The following is a 20,146-nucleotide window of genomic DNA, read 5'->3' as shown; positions in this document are numbered from 1 at the left end:
ACCCACAGCACCATTTATAAACAATATGTCATGCCTATTTTTAATCTGTTTTACATTCTGTCGCAATATATACATACATACAATACAAATAGACAAAAGTTCCATTATATGTTCACTCATCTATTGTACATATATACGCACACAACGAGTCACAATAGGCTTAGCAAATGTAAAATAAAGTAATAAAATAATTTAGATAGAAATTAAAATGTAGTCAAATAAAATGGAGGGGAAAAAATGTGAGAAACACATAACAATGGTCAAACTAAAAAAATTAAGTTTGGATCCATTTGTTTTATATATGTCAACACTGGCTGCCAAATAAGATGAAATTTTTGACTGCAACCTTTGGTGGAGTACCGAATCTTCTCCATTGTAAGATGGTACATAAGGTCCCTAATATAATGATTAAAAGTTGGAGGAAATTTGTCCTTCCATTTGAGCAGTATAAGACATCTAGCAATTAATGTTGAAAAAGAAATCATGCTTTTGGTATTATTGTCTAAACCGGAATCTGTGATTAAACCAAATATTCCTGTAACAGGGCAAGGGTCAATTGTTACATGTAAAACATATGAAAAAAAAATTAAATATTAATTGCCAGGACTTGGTAATTTTAGAGCATGACCAAAACATGTGTGTGTGATTAGCTATTTCTACGTCACATCTATTACATAGGGGATTTATAGTTGGTGAAAATTTAGCTAATTTTGCTTTTGTCCAATGAAGGCGATGGACCACTTTAAACGGAATAATTGTATGTCGCAAACAAATTGAAGTTGAATGAATCTTATTTATAATGTCTTGCCAAATTTCCTCAGAGAGGGTCAACTAAAGTTCATTTTCCCATTGTTGTTTCGACTTTGTTACTGAAGTTAGATTTTGTGAGGAGATAAAAGAGTAAATCACACCTATATTACCTTTGAGAACTGGATTGGTTTTTAAAATGGTGTCAAGTAATGTTTCTGTAGGTAAAGTTGGAAAGTCTACTGAATTAGAAATCATAAAACTTCAGATCTGTAAATATCTAAAGAAATGTGTTTTAGGGATATTGTATTTTGTTCTTATTTGCTCGAAGGACATGAAATTGGAATCGCTATATAAATCGTTCAGTGTGGTGAGCCCTTTTTCTATCCAGCAATTAAATGTAGCATCTGCAATCGAAGGAGTAAACATATGATTTTTTATAATAGGGGCCTGCATGGATAGATCTGTAAATGATAAAGCTCGTCTAAATTGGTGCCATATTTTAAAAGATGTTTGCCGGTTTTTAATAAACCCAGCTTGATCACTCGATATTACAGAAGGCAGAACGTTTTCCAGCCTACGAGCTAACATTTTGGCCAGGATTTTGCTGTCTACATTGAGAAGAGAGATTGGGCGATAAGAGCCACATTCGAGAGGGTCTTTATTTTCCTTGAGGATAAGCGTTATGACTGCTTGTTGCATAGTTGGAGGAAGAGTCCCAGAATGAAAGGCTTCCCCAAATACATTTGACAACAGTGGAGCTAAGTCATTCCTAAATTTTTTATAGAATTCGCTCGGAAACCCATCAGGTCCAGGTGACTGTCGGGGTTTTTTGTGACTACTTTGTCTCCCTCTTGTGTATTATCATTTGTATGCTGTTTCACCTGTTATCAATTTGCTTGTTTTCCCGTCCCCATTCCTCTCACCTGTTCTCCCTGATTATTGTAACTATTTAGTCTCCCCTTCTCCCTCGTTCTGTGCTAGTGAATTGATTCTGTGTTCAAAGAACTACGTGTGCTACTGGGTCTCTCTGTTCTAAATATATCTACGCATCTACATTCCGTCTCGTCTAGTCGTGTTGTTAATATTACCACTCATCATCCGTTTATCTGTGCTCTGGCTCACCTCTGCTCTGCCCACAGTCCACGATCGTGTGAGGTCTCTTCTCGGCTCCCTGAGGTCTGTCTCCACTTTTCTACTACTAACCCAAGAGGGTCTATTTGAGTTTGTTCAGTCCTACTACGCCCAGAGGAGGGTCGGTTACTGACTGCCTGTGTTTTTGGAGTGACTGTTTTTCCTACTGCCCAGAGGAGCTAAATTATTGATTTATTTCTGTTCAATAAATCTTTTGAACTTCTCCCTTGCGCTTGGGTCTCCATATTTCCTGACAGAATTCACTAGCCATACCATGGACTCAGCGAGGGAGTCTCCTATCCGCTCTGCGGTCGAACATCAAGGAGCGATGTTGGGCAGACACGCCGAAGAACTCAGCGCTGCAAGACACGCTGTAGAGGGCCTGGCCGCGCAAGTAGCGGACCTATCCAGTCAAATTCACACGTTACGTCACAACCCGGGATTCCCACAACCGGCCCGTCTTTCCTCGGAGCCGAGGGTCAATAATCCATCCACGTACGCGGGTGAGCCAACACAGTGCCGTGCTTTTCTCACCCAATGTGAGGTTGTGTTTACCCTGCAGCCCTATACGTATGCTGAGGATCGAGCCCGTGTCGCATACGTCATCTCTCTCCTCTCGGGCAGAGCGAGGGAATGGGGTACCTCTTTGTGGGAGGCCGAGTCGGAGATTTGTACACACTTTGACACCTTTAAGGAGGAGATGCTGAAGGTCTTCGATCGTTCGGTTCATGGCCGGGAAGCGTCACGTCTTCTATCCACTCTCCGCCAGGGTCACCGCCCCGTAACCGATTATGCGATTGAGTTTCGCACCCTCTCCACTACTTGCGGGTGGAATGAAGCCGCCCTATCTGCTCGCTTTCTGGATGGGTTGAACGCCCTGTTAAAGGATGAACTCTACGCTCACGATCTTCCCGCCGACCTGGACTCTCTGGTTGAGCTCTCCATCCGGATGGACAAGCGCCTGGCGATGCGTAGACGCGCTCGCTCTCCTCACACTGACGTCAGAGGGGTTTCCCCATCGCAAGACTCCAAACCTCTCGAGAGGCGCGCATCCTCCTCATTTCCCATGGAAGTGGGAGGGGTTCACCTGTCTCCCTCCGAGAGACAACGACGCATTCATCTGGGTTTGTGCCTTCACTGCGGAGGTTCTGGGCATCGTTTTTCCGTGTGCCCAGTAAAAGCCAACGCTCGCCAGTGAGTCGGGACCTCATGGCGAGCGCTTCCACACAGTCCCCTAACGCCCCGACTAGGACCTTGTTACCCATCACACTTTGCTGGGAGGGGTCCTCAGTTTCCTGCTCCGCGCTGCTGGATTCCGGCGCGGAAGAAAGCTTCATTGATGAGTCTTTTGCCGCTAAACATAAGGTGCCACTCCAGCCACTTAGGGACCCGCCCACTGTGTATGCCCTAGATGGCCGTGTATTGTCTAGAGTGGTTCACTCCACCTCTCCGGTGAGTTTACATGTTTCTGGCAATCATCGAGAGACTTTAACCTTTTTTGTTATTTGTTCCCCCGCTACACCTATAGTTTTGGGCCATTCTTGGCTAGTTAAACATAATCCTCAAATAGACTGGATTAAGGGGTCTATTGTCTCATGGAATTTGTCCTGTTATGCAAATTGTCTTGTATCTGCTGTGTCTCCTGTCTCCTCTCCCTCTGTGTTACAGGAAGAGCCTGTAGAGATATCAGGTGTTCCTGAAGTTTACCACGATCTGCGAGCGGTCTTCAGTAAGTCCCGAGCCGAGGCCCTTCCTCCTCACAGACCATATGACTGCAGTATTGACCTCCTCCCAGGTACCACTCCACCTCGGGGGCGTCTCTTCGCCTTGTCCGCACCCGAGAGAGAGGCGCTCGATAAATATTTATCCGAGTCTCTAGCCGCGGGTACTATAGTTCCGTCATCCTCTCCAGCCGGTGCTGGTTTCTTTTTTGTCAAAAAGAAAGATGGCTCTTTACGCCCATGCATTGACTACCGCGGACTTAATGAGATCACTATTAAGAATAAGTACCCTTTACCGCTTATGTCTACTGCCTTCGATATCCTTCAAGGGGCTCGCATTTTCACCAAATTAGACTTGCGCAACGCTTATCACCTCGTACGAATTAAGGCTGGGGATGAGTGGAAATCGGCGTTTAATACACCCTTTGGTCACTTTGAATACCGGGTTCTTCCCTTCGAGCTGGTAAACGCTCCTGCAGTATTTCAGGCACTCATAAATGACGTACTTCGCGATATGCTCAATATTTTTGTCTTCGTCTATTTAGATGACATCCTCATCTTTTCGCCAGATTTACCTACTCACATCCAACATGTACGCCGTGTACTCCAACGTCTGTTAGAGAACCGTCTTTTCGTCAAGTCAGAAAAGTGTGATTTTTCATACTCGCTCTGTCCCATTTCTCGGATACATAATCTCTGATAAGGGCGTTAGCATGGACCCCGCAAAGCTTCGCGGCGTTATCGATTGGCCCATTCCTGAGTCTCGCGTCGCTCTCCAGCGTTTCTTGGGGTTTTCCAATTTTTATCGTTGCTTTATTCGTAACTTTAGCCAGATCGCTGCTCCCCTCACGGCGCTTACATCGGCCAAGACTCGTTTCGAATGGTCTGATTCTGCGCAACAGGCGTTCGACCGTCTCAAAAGGATGTTCGCATCCGCCCCTATTCTCATCACCCCCGATCCCGAGAGACAATTCATAGTGGAGGTTGACGCCTCCGATGTAGGGGTAGGCGCCGTACTTTCCCAACGCTCCACGGAAGATAACAAGGTTCACCCGTGCGCTTTCTTTTCGCATCGTCTCACTCCGGCTGAGCGCAACTATGATGTCGGTAATCGCGAACTCCTCGCCGTCCGTCTCGCGCTCGGTGAATGGCGTCACTGGCTTGAGGGTGCCTCTATCCCGTTTATTGTATGGACGGATCACCGCAACCTCGAATATATTCGATCTGTGAAAAGGCTTAACGCACGTCAAGCTCGTTGGGCACTATTTTTCAATCGGTTCAATTTCACCATTTCTTATCGCCCGGGCTCCAAGAATATCAAACCAGATGCACTCTCCCGTCAATTTACGGTTTTAGAGAATAAACCTCTCCCCGAACCTATCATACCTGGTGATATAGTAATAGGGGCCGTATCCTGGGGTATCGAGAACTCTGTTAAAAGAGCGCTCACTCGCACCCAAGCTCCTCGTAACTGTCCGTCGGGTAAGCTCTTTGTCACCAGACACTTACGCGCTGCTGTCCTCCGTTGGGGACACACTTCTAAATTAACGGCTCATCCAGGCATTAGGAGGACGTTAGCCGTCATCCGTCAACGTTTCTGGTGGCCCGCTATGATTCAAGACGTCCGACGCTTTGTCAAATCTTGCCACATTTGCGCGCAGAACAAATCCAGTAATTCCGCAACCACCGGATTATTGCGACCACTCCCTATCCCGTCTCGCCCCTGGTCCCATATCGCGCTTGACTTCATAACGGGTCTTCCCCCGTCAAAGGGCAATACTGTTATTCTCACTGTCGTTGATCGCTTTTCTAAAGCGGCCCACTTTATTCCGTTGCCCAAGCTCCCTTCCGCCCGTGAAACAGCGCAAGTTATTATTAACAACGTGTTCAGAATTCACGGGTTACCTGTTGATGTCCTATCCGACCGTGGTTCGCAATTCACATCACAATTCTGGAGAGAATTCTGCAAACAGCTTGGGGCCTCTGTTAGTCTATCTTCAGGGTATCATCCCCAGACTAATGGCCAGACCGAAAGAGCTAATCAAGATCTAGGTCGAATTCTTCGTTGTCTTGCCGCTCGTAACCCCTCTTCGTGGTGTGAACAATTGCCGTGGGCTGAGTACGCGCATAATTCGCTACCGTCCTCATCTACTGGGTTATCACCATTTTCTTGTTGTCTCGGTTATCAACCGCCTCTTTTTCCCACTCAGGAGAGACAGCTGTTCCTTCGGTTCAAGCGTTTATACAACGCTGTAGGCGCACTTGGGAGAGTACGGTGTCCGCGCTCCGCCGCTCTGGTGAACGTATTCGGCGCTCTGCCAATCGTCACCGCACTCGTGCCCCTCGTTACGTCTGTGGGCAAAAGGTTTGGCTTTCCACTCGTAATCTTCCCCTTAAAGCCCCGTCTCGTAAATTGGTACCTCGCTTTATTGGTCCGTTCACTATTGATAAGATCATTAATCCAGCAGCTATCCGTCTTAAACTACCATCCTATTTGCAACGCATCCACCCGGTGTTTCATGTGTCCTGTATCAAACCCGTTTTTCACTCTTCCTATAGTTCCCCTCCCTCCCCCTCTCCCCCCATTGTCGTCGATAGTCCTCCTATCTACAAGGTACGGAGGTTGCTTGATGTAAGGCGCCGGGGTCGTGGTCAGCAGTTTCTGGTCGATTGGGAGGGATATGGTCCTGAGGAGAGAAGCTGGATACCGTCTCGGGACATCCTGGACCGCTCGCTCATCGAGGATTTCTTTCGCTCTCGCCAGTCTTTCTCCTCTGGTGCGCCAGGAGGCGCTTCTTGAGAGGGGGGAATACTGTCGGGGTTTTTTGTGACTACTTTGTCTCCCTCTTGTGTATTATCATTTGTATGCTGTTTCACCTGTTTTCAATTTGCTTGTTTTCCCGTCCCCATTCCTCTCACCTGTTCTCCCTGATTATTGTAACTATTTAGTCTCCCCTTCTCCCTCGTTCTGTGCTAGTGAATTGATTCTGTGTTCAAAGAACTACGTGTGCTACTGGGTCTCTCTGTTCTAAATATATCTACGCATCTACATTCCGTCTCGTCTAGTCGTGTTGTTAATATTACCACTCATCATCCGTTTATCTGTGCTCTGGCTCACCTCTGCTCTGCCCACAGTCCACGATCGTGTGAGGTCTCTTCTCGGCTCCCTGAGGTCTGTCTCCACTTTTCTACTACTAACCCAAGAGGGTCTATTTGAGTTTGATCAGTCCTACTACGCCCAGAGGAGGGTCGGTTACTGACTGCCTGTGTTTTTGGAGTGACTGATTTTCCTACTGCCCAGAGGAGCTAAATTATTGATTTATTTCTGTTCAATAAATCTTTTGAACTTCTCCCTTGCGCTTGGGTCTCCATATTTCCTGACAGTGACTTAGAGTTTTGCATTGACAATATTGAGGCATTTATTTCTTGAACTGAAAAAGGGGCCTCAAGTTCAGCTGCAGTCTCTTTATCAATTGAAGGAATAGTAATTTTATCAAAAAAAGATGTGAGCAAATTTGGGTCCTTAGGAGATTCTGACTTGTATAATTTTGAGTAAAACTCATAAAAACATTGATTAATCTGCTGATGCTCTGTATATTTTTGGCCTAATTGATCTTTTATTTGGGTAATAGTGCAATCTGCTGCTTTTTGTCTTAACTGATGAGCTAAAATTCTACCCGTCTTCTCACTATGTTCGTATATTCTATAACGTGTTTTATTTAATAAATTCTCAATATGTTTGGTGTTTAGAAGATTATATTCAGTTTGAAGTGATAATCTTTGTTTATTTAGGGTGGGTGATGGTGTAAGGGCTAGTGTGGCATCTAATTTAATTATAGCATTGGTTAATTCTTCAAGCCTGACTTTGTTTTTTTCTAATATAGGAACTATAGGATATTATCTCTCCTCTTAGATATGCTTTCATAGCTTCCCATATTACTAAGAAATATGTTTCTGGTGTTTAATTAAGTTCAAGAAATATTTTAATTTTAGAGGATATTAAGTTAGTAAATGTTTCATCTGAAAGCAGTAACGTATTTAAACCCCAGGGAGAATATTTGTCAAGTGTGACTGGGATGCACAGCGTCATTAATAAAGGTGCATGGTCAGAGATAACGATGGCACAATATTCACTATAGCTAATCAGAGGTATAAGATTATTATCTAGAAAAAAGTAGTCTATGCGGGAATATGTCTGATGGACAGATGAGAAAAAAGAATAGCTTCTAGACACAGGATTACAAAATCGCCAAATATCTGATACCCCATATGTATCTATAAATGTTTTAATGGCCTCAGCTGACTTTGACGAGGGAGTAGTTTTAACTGAACTACGATCTAAGGATGACATTACACAATTCATATCTCCTCCTAATATCAAAGAGTGTGTCCAAATTTGCTAGTTTAGAGAAGATATTTGTGAAGAAAACACTGTCATCATAATTTTGTGCGTACACATTAGCTAAGATGACCGAGATATTATAAAGTTTGCAATAACAATAATGAAGCGACCTGCAGGGTCTGCTTCTACCATCGAGGCCTCAAATGGGACATTTTTTTTCAATAAGGATTGCTGTTCCCCTAGATTTAGAATTAAAATTGGAGTGATATAATTGACCCACCCAATCACATTTTAACCTAAAATGATCTATCTTACGCAAATGCGTTTCCTGAAGAAAAGCAATCCCTACTTTAAGTTGTTTTAAATGCAAAAGTACACTTTTTCGCTTAACAGGGTGATTTAAGGACTTAACAATCCAGCTAAAAATATTAATGTTGCAGCCTGATGATTTATTCATTTTATTAATCATTTGAAAAATGTGGCAGAAATCTCTCCTCCCCCTAATAAAGAAAAGGTACATAAAGTAATTTATCAAATGTAAAACTGGTGCAGTTAAACCCACCCACACGTCACTCGAATGAACAGAGTGACTCCCAACCCCATTGATTAAGTTTCCACACATTTAAGTGTTTGTTTTGGAGGAATCACAGTGTAGCAGGCGCTCCTAAACCAAACATCAATATAGAGCGTGTAACTTTCTTTCACTATATTTAACTTAAAGTGGTCGTTTTACACAACACAATAATAATCAACTAAGAAGGGAGATGACTTTAAAAGATTTAAAGAAAAAAAAGATTTGCTTTCTACAACCTCGTTGCGTCTTCAAATTCTAAAGATGTCATCTGCTCACCATTTATAGAAAGAAAAAAAATTGAAATAGAAAGTAAATAATAAATGTCTTTTTGAAGCACGTTGAATATCTGTAATGCAAGTTCAGTGTCTGTTCTATACAGTAGCATCGCCCGTCAGATGCACAATATTTTGTCTAATGTTCAGCATTGTCCAAGACGATATTTCTCTTCACAAATGTCAAGGCTTCTTCTGGGTCACAGAAATCCTTCTCGTTGCCATTGTAAGTGATCCTGAGTTTTGGATGGGGTGGAGCTGGGTGGAGAATACCATAACGCACTCCGTCTCGTCCTCGAAGCAACTTCTTGACATCATTAAACGCTGATCGTGCGCGAGCCACGCTTGGAGGGTAGTCAGGAAATATGAGGATTGTAGATCCTTTAAATCTGAGGGGTCCCGTTTCTCTAGCTATGCGGAGAATCTTGACACAGTCCCTGTAGTAGTAGTGTAGTTTGGCCACAATTACCCGGGGTTTGTCACCGGGCTGTTTGGGCTGGAGGCCACGGTGCGAGCGATCCACGAGTATCTCTCTGTCAATTTCTAGGACCTCCTTTAACAACTTAGAGACTGAATCTGGAAAGCTCGAGCCTGGTCCTTCTGCCACGTTCAGTATACGGATGTTCGACCTCCTCATCCTGCCCTCCATATCAGTGCATTTCTCCTGCAACGCCGAAACAGCCGTTTCAAGTTTTCTCACTGACTTTTGTAATGTAGTTACATCATCCGAACATGTAGACAGCCCGTGATCTATTTCAGTAACCGTCTTTTTCATGGTTTCAAAGTCAGACCGCAGTAAGGTGATGTTGCCGACAACTTCAGTTTTGACAGCCTGTAGTTCCAATCTCATGTTGTTAAATTCGTCCGAAAGAACAGCTTTCAGTTCGACCCTAAGCAGCGTGGGGATGTCATTTTTCAAGAGCGACAGGATTTCAGCTTTTGTATCCATCTCGGTTAGTTTCTCTGGTGATTTCTGATCAGTACACGAGGCGCCAGGCCTACTCGCAATTGTCTTTCCAGTGTAGGTATATTGTGGCAGACTTTTCGCCATTTACGTATCACCGTGAACAAAGCAGAAAGAAAATTTGTGTAAACAAAGTATAAAATGATGTTTTAACGCGGTTTGCAAATAAAAGACGCTCAAAATACATTTAAGTTAATCAAATTTAGCGGAGCTCACCCAAAACAAAACCTATTCCATACCTGCTCACTAGCGCCCCCCCCCCCCCCAATTTTACTTATTTTTGTTGAAAAAGAAATGAATATTTAAAAATTTGTATATTAAAAGTGAAATATTTTTATTTTTGTAAATGTAGTCAGTGAAACAATTTTTTAGTGTTTATTAAACTCATTTGCTCAAGTCTGTTTCTTTTAAAGTCTATAAGTTTAATATTAAGCCTTGAAGGGCAAATACTTAATTTATTTCATGGAGCATATAATTCAATAAATATAAATCAATGATTTATTTAAAGCATAAAATTTAATAAATATGAACATATTATATTGATAGAATTAACAGCTGCACTGGAAAAATATTCAGTACAGCCTTGTATGCTTAATTTTAAAAGAAAAAATATTCATCCTAAAACATGAAATAGATCGATGTTACAGAAAGCAACATTTTAACTTTCTCAAGCATCAACATATTGTTATAACACTAAACTATGTATTTTTATGGTATTTCTTGATAAGTAATGCTTCAATGAATGATCTGGCAGATAGAACCTTATAATTCCAAGTGGAAAATGACTTTTCAGAATGAGAAGGTTCTATCTGCATTTACCATAGTTTATTTACTCCAATTTGCAAATGTAAGAGAACTTTGATAATTTACATTTAGAGAACCCTTGGGGTCTCTGTCATATTAATGTATGAAAGAGATCTGTTACACACATGTTGTTTGCTATATAGAATGCAAAAACTTTGAAGCTCAATATCTCAAAATCATTCAGAACGCAGACAGAACCTTATAATTCTAAGGTGATGAAGTGTTGTTCATGATTAGTTTATGTTAGTAAAGGCATTAACTAATGAACCTTATTGTAAAGTGTTGCCACTTAATTTAATTTCATTAATTTAATTTAATTTAATATCAAGGAGGTGGTTGTAGATACAGGAGAGGGAGCAAGAGACAGAGACAACCCAGACATTTTACAACATGTGTATATATATATATATATATATATATATATATATATATATATATATATATATATTTTTTTTTTTTTTTTTTTTAAATTTACTAATTAATCGCACCTTTTTAAAAAAAGCAATCGCGATTAATCACATTTAAAATACTGAAACTTGTAATTTTGGCTGTTTAAATGTAAAATTTATGTAAACGCAAGACAAAAAAATAGTTAAATTCAAAATATAATTGTTTAATAGAATTTTTGTTTAACTTGTAACAGATTTCTTCATGTAAACGACATACCCACAATAAACCATCAAGATCCTGGCTTGACAGCCATATTTATTACAGAAATTAAAACACAGGCATGTTAATGACATTTAAATTTCAAAACAATCAATGCCAATAAAGAAAACATTGATTTCCATGTTGGATTCTAAGTGGACTGCAAAAAAAAAAAGCCAAAATACAGGCACTGCAGATATGGAAAATGAAAAATTATAATAATAAACTATAGAATACAAACTGTTGCACTCATTGTAAAGTTGTACTGCTGTGAGTTGAGAACATTAGTTATAGAGTAGAAACAATTTTGCTTAATCCTCCTTTACATTCATCCAGTTGCTAAGACTAGGAGTATCCCGCAAGTGCACAGCGACTTCCAAATGCCAGCAAATGAATGATAATTTCTTGCAAACCGGTCGTTAAATACATTGCACACCCCTCTCGCCCCTACTCAGATACGTCGCTCACTCCACCCCTGACACCCCTCAACGGGCCTGACACAGACACACACACACACAGTCAGACACACACAACGCGCTGCAGACGTTTTGGCCCCAACGGCCTTCCATACTTGAGCGACTCCCCTCAGATTCAACATGCATGATCACGTTCATCAAATTTGCTTAAACTAAGTCCTAAAGTATTACTGTATTTCACAAGGATTCTGACACAACAACGCGAAGCTTACGCTTTCGTTGCGTTTAATGAGGAAACACGCAAAACTTGGAGGGCGCATGCTGAAAGGCAGAGTAATGCCCTGTCTTTGACAGCTCGCGACTTCACCAGACGTTCTGAGTACATTTACATAAGACACCAATACTCCGATTTAATATGATTAAGATAATTCTCTAATTAAAATTCTACCGTGTAGCCTTAAAACGAACCTTACCTTAAAAGAACACCGAGTCACGAAATACTGGAACTTGCCTTCAAAAAGTGCTTCCTTGGTCTTATCCACATTTATTGCATGTTAAACACGTCCACCACAACAGGAAGTTAAAAAAAAACTGCAACTGCGTTAATTCCATTAATTTTTTTTAACGCGTTAATTATTTAAAATTAATCACATGCGTTAACGCGTTAATTTTGACATCGCTAATATATATATATATATATATATATATATATATATATACACACACATACATACATACATACATACATATATATATATATATATATATATATATATATATATATATATATACACATACATACATACATACATACATATATATATATATATATATATATATATATATATATATATATATATATATGTTGTAAATGAGGGCGATGCCAACCCTCTTGTGCACCACCAGAGGGAACCATCGCCAGAATTCTGATTCGACTCACGGACTCAAAATCCCATAAGCCCTGCTACCTGGCACTGATTACGGTCCAGGTGCAACTCATCAGCTCTCGTGTATATATACCACACTCACGCTCCGGTTCTTTGCGAAGTCTTGATTTGCCTGGCTGTCATTTCTGAGCGTTCCATACTCCCTGCTTCGGACTGATCTGTGTTTCTGACCCTGTGCTTGTTCTACGATTACGAAAGACATCTGCCTGCCCCTGATCTCCAGCCTGTTATTCTGACCAGTAAGATATCTGCCTGCCTTTGAACTTTTGCCTGTCCCACGTTCTGTCTCCTGGATTGCCCCTTTGTGTTTGTTTGTATGTGTGCTCTTAATAAAGCTTGCAAATGGATTCAATGCCTTCTGACTCATCACAACAGAAGACTTCGCCACTACAGAATCCAGCAGCTTTAGCACAAGTCTCGACTGAACTTTCCGCTCAAGCCACTCAGTTAGCCACCCATCATCAACAACTCACCCATCTAACTTCTCTCACGGAGGAACTGGTGAGAGCTATGCAGCAACTCCGTCATCCGAATCCTGCAGTTACCCCGCCTGCTACCATGACAGCTTCTCAACCAACGCATGTCTCCAATGCTCCGGCTACCGTAAGTCCCCGATTAGCTTTTCCTGAAAAGTTTGATGGGTCACCTTCTCGCTGCAAAGGCTTCTTATTGCAATGCAAACTATTTGTTAACCAACAACCTGCATTATATCCCACTGATTCTAGTCGGGTGGCTTTTGTATGCAACCTGTTAACGGGGAAAGCGCTGGAATGGGCTACAGCGATATGGAAGGAGGAGGAATGTAACTATCCCACATTTGAAACTTTTCTCAAGCAATTTCGGGAAGTGTTCGAGCACCCAGCAGATGGGAGAAGCCCCGGTGAGCAGTTACTTTCTCTTACACAGGGGCGTAACACAGCTGCAGAATACGCCCTGTCATTTCGCACTCTCGCCGCTCAAACTAACTGGGTTGAGGATACACTGAAGACACTATTCAGACGGGGTCTGAATACCAATCTACAATCTGAATTGGCTTGCCGTGACGAAGGAAAGAAATTGAACGAACTCATTGAACTTACCATCCGTCTTGATCATCTGATTCGCAGCCGTAGAAATCCTCGCACACAGCTCCATGTTTCAAGTGACACGCCCCCTGATGAACCCATGCAACTGGGTTTCACCCGTCTCACCCATGAAGAAAGAATGCATCGATTGCAAAATCATCTATGCCTGTACTGCGGTCAATCAGGGCACAGGAAATCCACCTGCAGCGTACGACCTCAGACACCAGTTCAATCGGTGAGTCCTTCCCATGTTCCTGCACTTTTCAGTGTACTGATTCCTGTGATTATTAAATTTGATAAAAGAATGATTAATACTACGGCTCTTGTCGACTCTGGATCTGCCGGAAACTTTATATCTAAGAAATTTGCTTTATGTCACGAACTATCTCTCAGCTCATATGATTCCTGTCTTGCAGTGGAAGCACTAGACGGTCGTCCTGTGGGTGAAGGACGCATCCGTATGATTACGAATAAGCTACAGTTACAAGTTGGTGTTCTACACATTGAAGAAATGCAATTCTACATTATTGATTCAGTTAATCATCCACTGGTGTTGGGACTGCCCTGGTTAAGGCGACATGATCCTCATATCTCCTGGAGGGACGGACAGATATTGCAGTGGAGTGAGTCATGCATGAAACAGTGCATCCAGCCCATTCACAAAATTCCATTACGAACCACCAATGTGTTACCTGAACTCGTTGATGAACTAATCCCCATTGAGTACCATGACTTACATGAAGCTTTTAGCAAACAAAAAGCTACTCAACTTCCCCCACATCGACCAAGTGATTGTGCTATTGAGTTAATTCCAGGTTCAAGTCCTCCAACGGGTCGAATATTCCCTCTGTCACAACCTGAGCACAAGGCAATGTCTGAATATATCGACGAGGAATTGGCCAAGGGTTTCATCCGACCTTCTACATCTCCTGCTTCAGCTGGATTCTTCTTTGTAAAGAAGAAAGATGGCAGTTTACGTCCCTGTATTGATTACCGAGGGCTCAATGAAATCACCGTAAAATTCCGCTATCCATTACCCCTCGTACCTCCTGCCCTGGAACAATTAAGAAAGGCTAGATATTATACCAAGCTTGATCTTCGCAGTGCATATAACCTTGTCAGAATCCGTGCTGGTGACGAGTGGAAGACCGCGTTTTCCACCACTAGGGGGCACTATGAGTACACGGTAATGCCCTTCGGCCTGTCAAACTGTCCATCCGTGTTCCAATCTTTTATGAACGATGTCTTTCGGGATATGCTGGATCGCTGGGTCATCATTTACATCGACGACATCCTCATATATTCAAACACGATGAAGGAACATGTTGAACATGTACGTATGGTGTTGCAACGCATGATTCAACATCGTCTGTACGCCAAATTAGAGAAGTGTGAATTTCACCAGACACAGATCGCCTTTTTGGGATACGTCATCAGTGCAGAAGGGATTACCATGGATGATACGAAGGTACAGGCAGTTCAACGATGGCCGTTACCCCAGAATCTCAAGGAGTTGCAGCGATTTCTAGGTTTTGCCAACTTCTATAGACGGTTTATCAGAGGCTTTAGTTCAATAGCCGCACCATTAACAGCCATGACCAAACGAAATTCCCACAAACTATCCTGGTCCTCTGAAGCACGCCAAGCATTTAGCGATCTGAAGACTCAATTCACCACAGCTCCTATTCTCCGTCATCCCAACCCAGACCTACCTTTCATTGTGGAAGTGGATGCATCCAACACAGGAGTCGGTGCTGTGTTATCTCAACGTCAGGGTCAACCATCCAAAATGTATCCATGTGCCTTCTTCTCCCGTAAATTGACCAGCGCAGAACGAAACTATGATGTGGGAAATCGCGAATTACTGGCAATGAAATTAGCCCTGGAAGAATGGAGACACTGGCTGGAGGGGGCTAGTCAGCAATTCACCATATTAACTGACCACAAGAATCTGGAATATCTTCGCTCAGCCAAACGTCTAAATCCCAGACAAGCTCGTTGGGCTTTGTTCTTCACCAGATTCGACTTCATTGTCACCTATAGACCAGGGAGTAAAAATAGTAAGGCAGATGCACTATCCAGGCTATCAGAGGAAAAAACCCCAATTAGTGATGAAACCATTATTCCTACGAACTTACTAGTGGCTCCAGTACAGTGGGACATACTTACCGAGATCCAAGAGGCCAACCGAGAAAACAACCCTCCAGTAGACTGTCCGAATCACCTGATTTTTGTACCCAATAACATACGTACCAGATTACTGACCCATATTCATGACACTCCCAGTTCGGGGCATCCAGGCATCACTGCAACTTTGGAGTTAGTCAAAGCCCGTTTCTGGTGGCCGTCCCTCACGAAGGATGTAATTAATTATGTTCAGAAATGTAAAATTTGCCAAAGCACGAAGGCATCTCACCAAACCCCTGCTGGCCTGTTACAACCGCTACCGGTTCCGCAACGGCCCTGGTCCCATATAGCGGTGGACTTCATTACGGATCTCCCTGTTTCCCAGAACAACACAGTCATTCTCACGGTGGTTGATCGTTTCTCCAAGGCTTGTCGCCTAATACCGTTGCCCAAATTGCCCTCTGCCTTTGAAACCGCAGAAGCCCTGTGCAATCATGTATTTCGAATGTTTGGCTTACCTGATGATATCGTCTCAGACAGGGGATCCCAATTCACTTCCCGGGTATGGTCCGCTCTCTGTAAAAATCTAAATATTAATGTTAGTCTCACCTCAGGGTACCATCCTCAATCCAACGGCCAAACTGAACGTATGAATCAAGAAGTCATTCGATTTCTACGTTCCTACTGTCATCAGCAACAGCACGACTGGAGTCGCTATCTGATGTGGGCAGAATATGCACAAAATTCATTAATAAAGCCAGCCACGGGTATTACGCCATTCAAATGTATTCTTGGCTACCAACCACCCCTGTTTCCATGGTCCGGAGAACCCACTGAGTTACCTGCTGTCACGGATTGGCTGCAGCGGAGTGAGGATGTCTGGAACCAGGCTCACAGACATCTCATGAGGGCAGTCAGGAGGAGAGAGATTCAGGCGAACCGTCACCGACGCCAGGGACCCACGTATCAACCGGGGCAGTGGGTGTGGTTGTCGACACGAGACCTTCGTCTGAGATTGCCCTGCCGCAAACTCAGTCCCAGGTATGTAGGGCCATTCAAAATTGTACGCCAGATTACTCCAGTGTCTTTTCGCTTAGCCTTGCCTAATCATTATCGTATTTCTCCTACTTTCCACATGTCATTACTCAAACCCGCTGGTGGTCCACGAGAGGAGGCGGTTGAGGAGGAATCGGAAACCAGGACCCCTCCACCTGTCATGATCGAGGGCGAGGAAGCTTACCTCGTTCGAGAAGTGCTGGACTCTCGACGTCGGGGTGGCGCCCTCCAATATCTGGTGGACTGGGAAGGGTACGGTCCAGAGGAACGGTCCTGGGTGAATGCTAGAGATATTCTAGACCCAACTCTCACGGAAGAGTTCATCAAAGGTTCCCAGAGAAACCAGCCCCCCGACAGCGCGGTAGACCCCGGCGTCAGGTGCCTTCTCGCTTCAGGAGCCGCTCGCAGGAGGGGGGTTCTGTTGTAAATGAGGGCGATGCCAACCCTCTTGTGCACCACCAGAGGGAACCATCGCCAGAATTCTGATTCGACTCACGGACTCAAAATCCCATAAGCCCTGCTACCTGGCACTGATTACGGTCCAGGTGCAACTCATCAGCTCTCGTGTATATATACCACACTCACGCTCCGGTTCTTTGCGAAGTCTTGATTTGCCTGGCTGTCATTTCTGAGCGTTCCATACTCCCTGCTTCGGACTGATCTGTGTTTCTGACCCTGTGCTTGTTCTACGATTACGAAAGACATCTGCCTGCCCCTGATCTCCAGCCTGTTATTCTGACCAGTAAGATATCTGCCTGCCTTTGAACTTTTGCTTGTCCCACGTTCTGTCTCCTGGATTGCCCCTTTGTGTTTGTTTGTATGTGTGCTCTTAATAAAGCTTGCAAATGGATTCAATGCCTTCTGACTCATCACAACAATATATATATATATATATATATATATATATATATATATATATATAAAGGGTGTAACGATACGCATATTCATGTTGAACCGTTCGGTACAAGACTTTCTCAAAAGATGAATGAGAATAAGTACAACATATAATGTTTTCAGTGCAGCAACGCTCAACATGGCATCCCAAATCACGTGGCAGACAACATGCCTTCCCCGCTGTCATGTTAAACAGTAGACCATGGCTTTTGAACTCAGAATATCACTTTATTAAAGCATGCACTCATTAGCAATCTTGCTGCCTTCTGTGTCAGCCTGCTTGTGCTGGCTCTGCCCCCATTGCCCCAGCAACCCTGGACCCCGATACAAAACAGCCAATCTCAATAACCTGTTCACATATCACCACAATCGCCCACCTCCAAACACTATCCAGTCCGGCAAGCGCTACACTACCTTGCAAAATGGCTAGTAACATTAACGTAATCCCAGACATCCCAAGACCCCCGGAAGTTTCACGAGTCTCCCGCCAATGCAAAGAGACTCCTCGATGCCCGCAAACGAATGATAATCTTCCGGAAATCGCGCGTCTCCCCCCGTTGCTTAAATGCGATGCACACCTCTCTCCACCGCTTCCCTCTCAGCTCTCCAGGTACGTTTGGCACAACTCACCCCCGCCCCTCAGGTATATCGTACGCACATGCCTCCACTGCTCTTCAGATTCGTCACACCCCCCCCACCACCACCACTCTTCAGATACATCGCGCATCATCACCACCACCAAGAGTGGTGGAAAAAAACAATGACATCTGCTAAGACAGTAAGCTATTTTAGCGGTAATATTTGAGCATACCACTTCATTTACACTGACATCACGGAATCAGTAACTGGAACTGGAACAGCACTCAGACAGGCAATTCCTACAGATTCGAACAGGGCAAAACAAATCACTGAGGTGATCGGTACATTTATAGCTGTGCATATGAGGGATCTTAATCAGTAGTGGAAATTTCGGGTTTTAAGAAAATGTTAAATGTAATAGAACCCTGTTACATTATTCCTTCATAAGCCCATTTCAGTCAGATAATTCCTGCTTTCAGATCCACTAAAATGGCAGGTGACGGTCAAATCAACCAGATCTGTGCTGTCAGAAGATAAGGTGGACACTCATCTTTCTAAAAATAAAAAAATACTTAAAAATTGATTGAAACTGAGTTCCTTATAAAAACTAAATTGTTCTTTTCTTTTAATTTGTTTAACTACTACAATTATATATATATATATATATATATATATATATATATATATATATATATATATATATATATATATATTTTTTTTTTTTTTTTTTTTTTTTTGGCAGCTTTTTGGTTTTGAGTATAAAGAAGGATTTGTTTTATTTGCTGCTAAGCAGAAAACCCAGAAGTATAGCTGTATTACTGTTTAAAGTAAAGGAAATAAAAACAAGATCATACTTTAATGATGTTAGTTTTAATACATAAAAAATGTAAATCAGAGAAATCCTCTGGCTTTTTTTTTTTTTTTTGCTGTATCGAAAACAAACCTAACCGTGACACCACTGTGTCGTATCGAACCGAACCGTGATTTTTGTGAACCGTTACACCCCTAATATACATATATATGTATATATATATATATATATATATATATATATATATATACATACACACACAGACGTTTCTGGAGACCGGGGTTTACGTGGCCATAGGTACGTATGGCCACATTTAATTTTTTGAGTGAACGCTACAGGGCTGTGTGACGCCGCTCCTCTAACATTCAGGACGTACCATTAGCACAGCCTGCACTAAAAGGAGGCTGGAGATTACGCATGGCAACACAGAGTGCAACGCCAATGTCACCTTAAAAAACCTGCCGTAACCCAGATTCGAAGTGGGGTTGCTGCAGCCACAACACAAAGTACTAACCACTATGCGATCACGGCGAGCTACAGGAAAGCCCCTAACCTTGCCTCTTTGTCATATGTCTTTAAAAATGGAAGGCCCCCAGGGCAGTTAGATAGCGTGCGCTGCCGTTTTATTTTTGTTGCTTTTCCCTTCCAGCACTGTCCTTTACCCCAAAAAACAATGGAGTTGCAAACAATCATGGAAGGTTGCAAACTAAGTCCTGCATACTGTCTGGACGTAGTCGGCAGGATTCGAACCTGCGCAGGGAGACCCCAATGGATTTCAAGTCCATCGCCTTAACCACTCGGCCACGACTACAAGATTGCCTGTACAGCCATGTCCTCATGTCTAGTACACGTGTTGTGCATCCAGATGAAACTTTTTGCAAGCGATAGCTCAACGGCACAAGCTGTGGCTCCACAAAAAGAGTCTTGCATGCCCAAACAGGGACTTGAACCCTGGACCCTCAGATTAAAAGTCTGATGCTCTACTGACTAGGGCTGTAACGATACACCAAACCCACGATTCGGTTCGTATCACGATTTTTGACCCA

The 20,146-nt window shown here is 42.9% G+C and overlaps 1 non-coding gene across 1 annotated transcript; it reads right to left on the bottom strand.

Annotated features, from left to right (window-relative positions):
* Nucleotides 1-19,829: 19,829 nt before the first annotated feature.
* trnas-uga (transfer RNA serine (anticodon UGA)) lies at nt 19,830-19,911 on the bottom strand. The gene has a single exon. It is a non-coding gene; the product is annotated as a tRNA-Ser (tRNA).
* Nucleotides 19,912-20,146: the final 235 nt, after the last annotated feature.

Source organism: Danio rerio, chromosome 4 (assembly GCF_052040795.2).
Source record: "Danio rerio strain M-AB ecotype USA chromosome 4, GRCz13ab, whole genome shotgun sequence".
Taxonomy (NCBI): Eukaryota; Metazoa; Chordata; class Actinopteri; order Cypriniformes; family Danionidae; genus Danio; species Danio rerio.
Note: the sequence above shows the minus strand (reverse complement) of the source record. Positions and strands in the feature narration are given on the sequence as shown.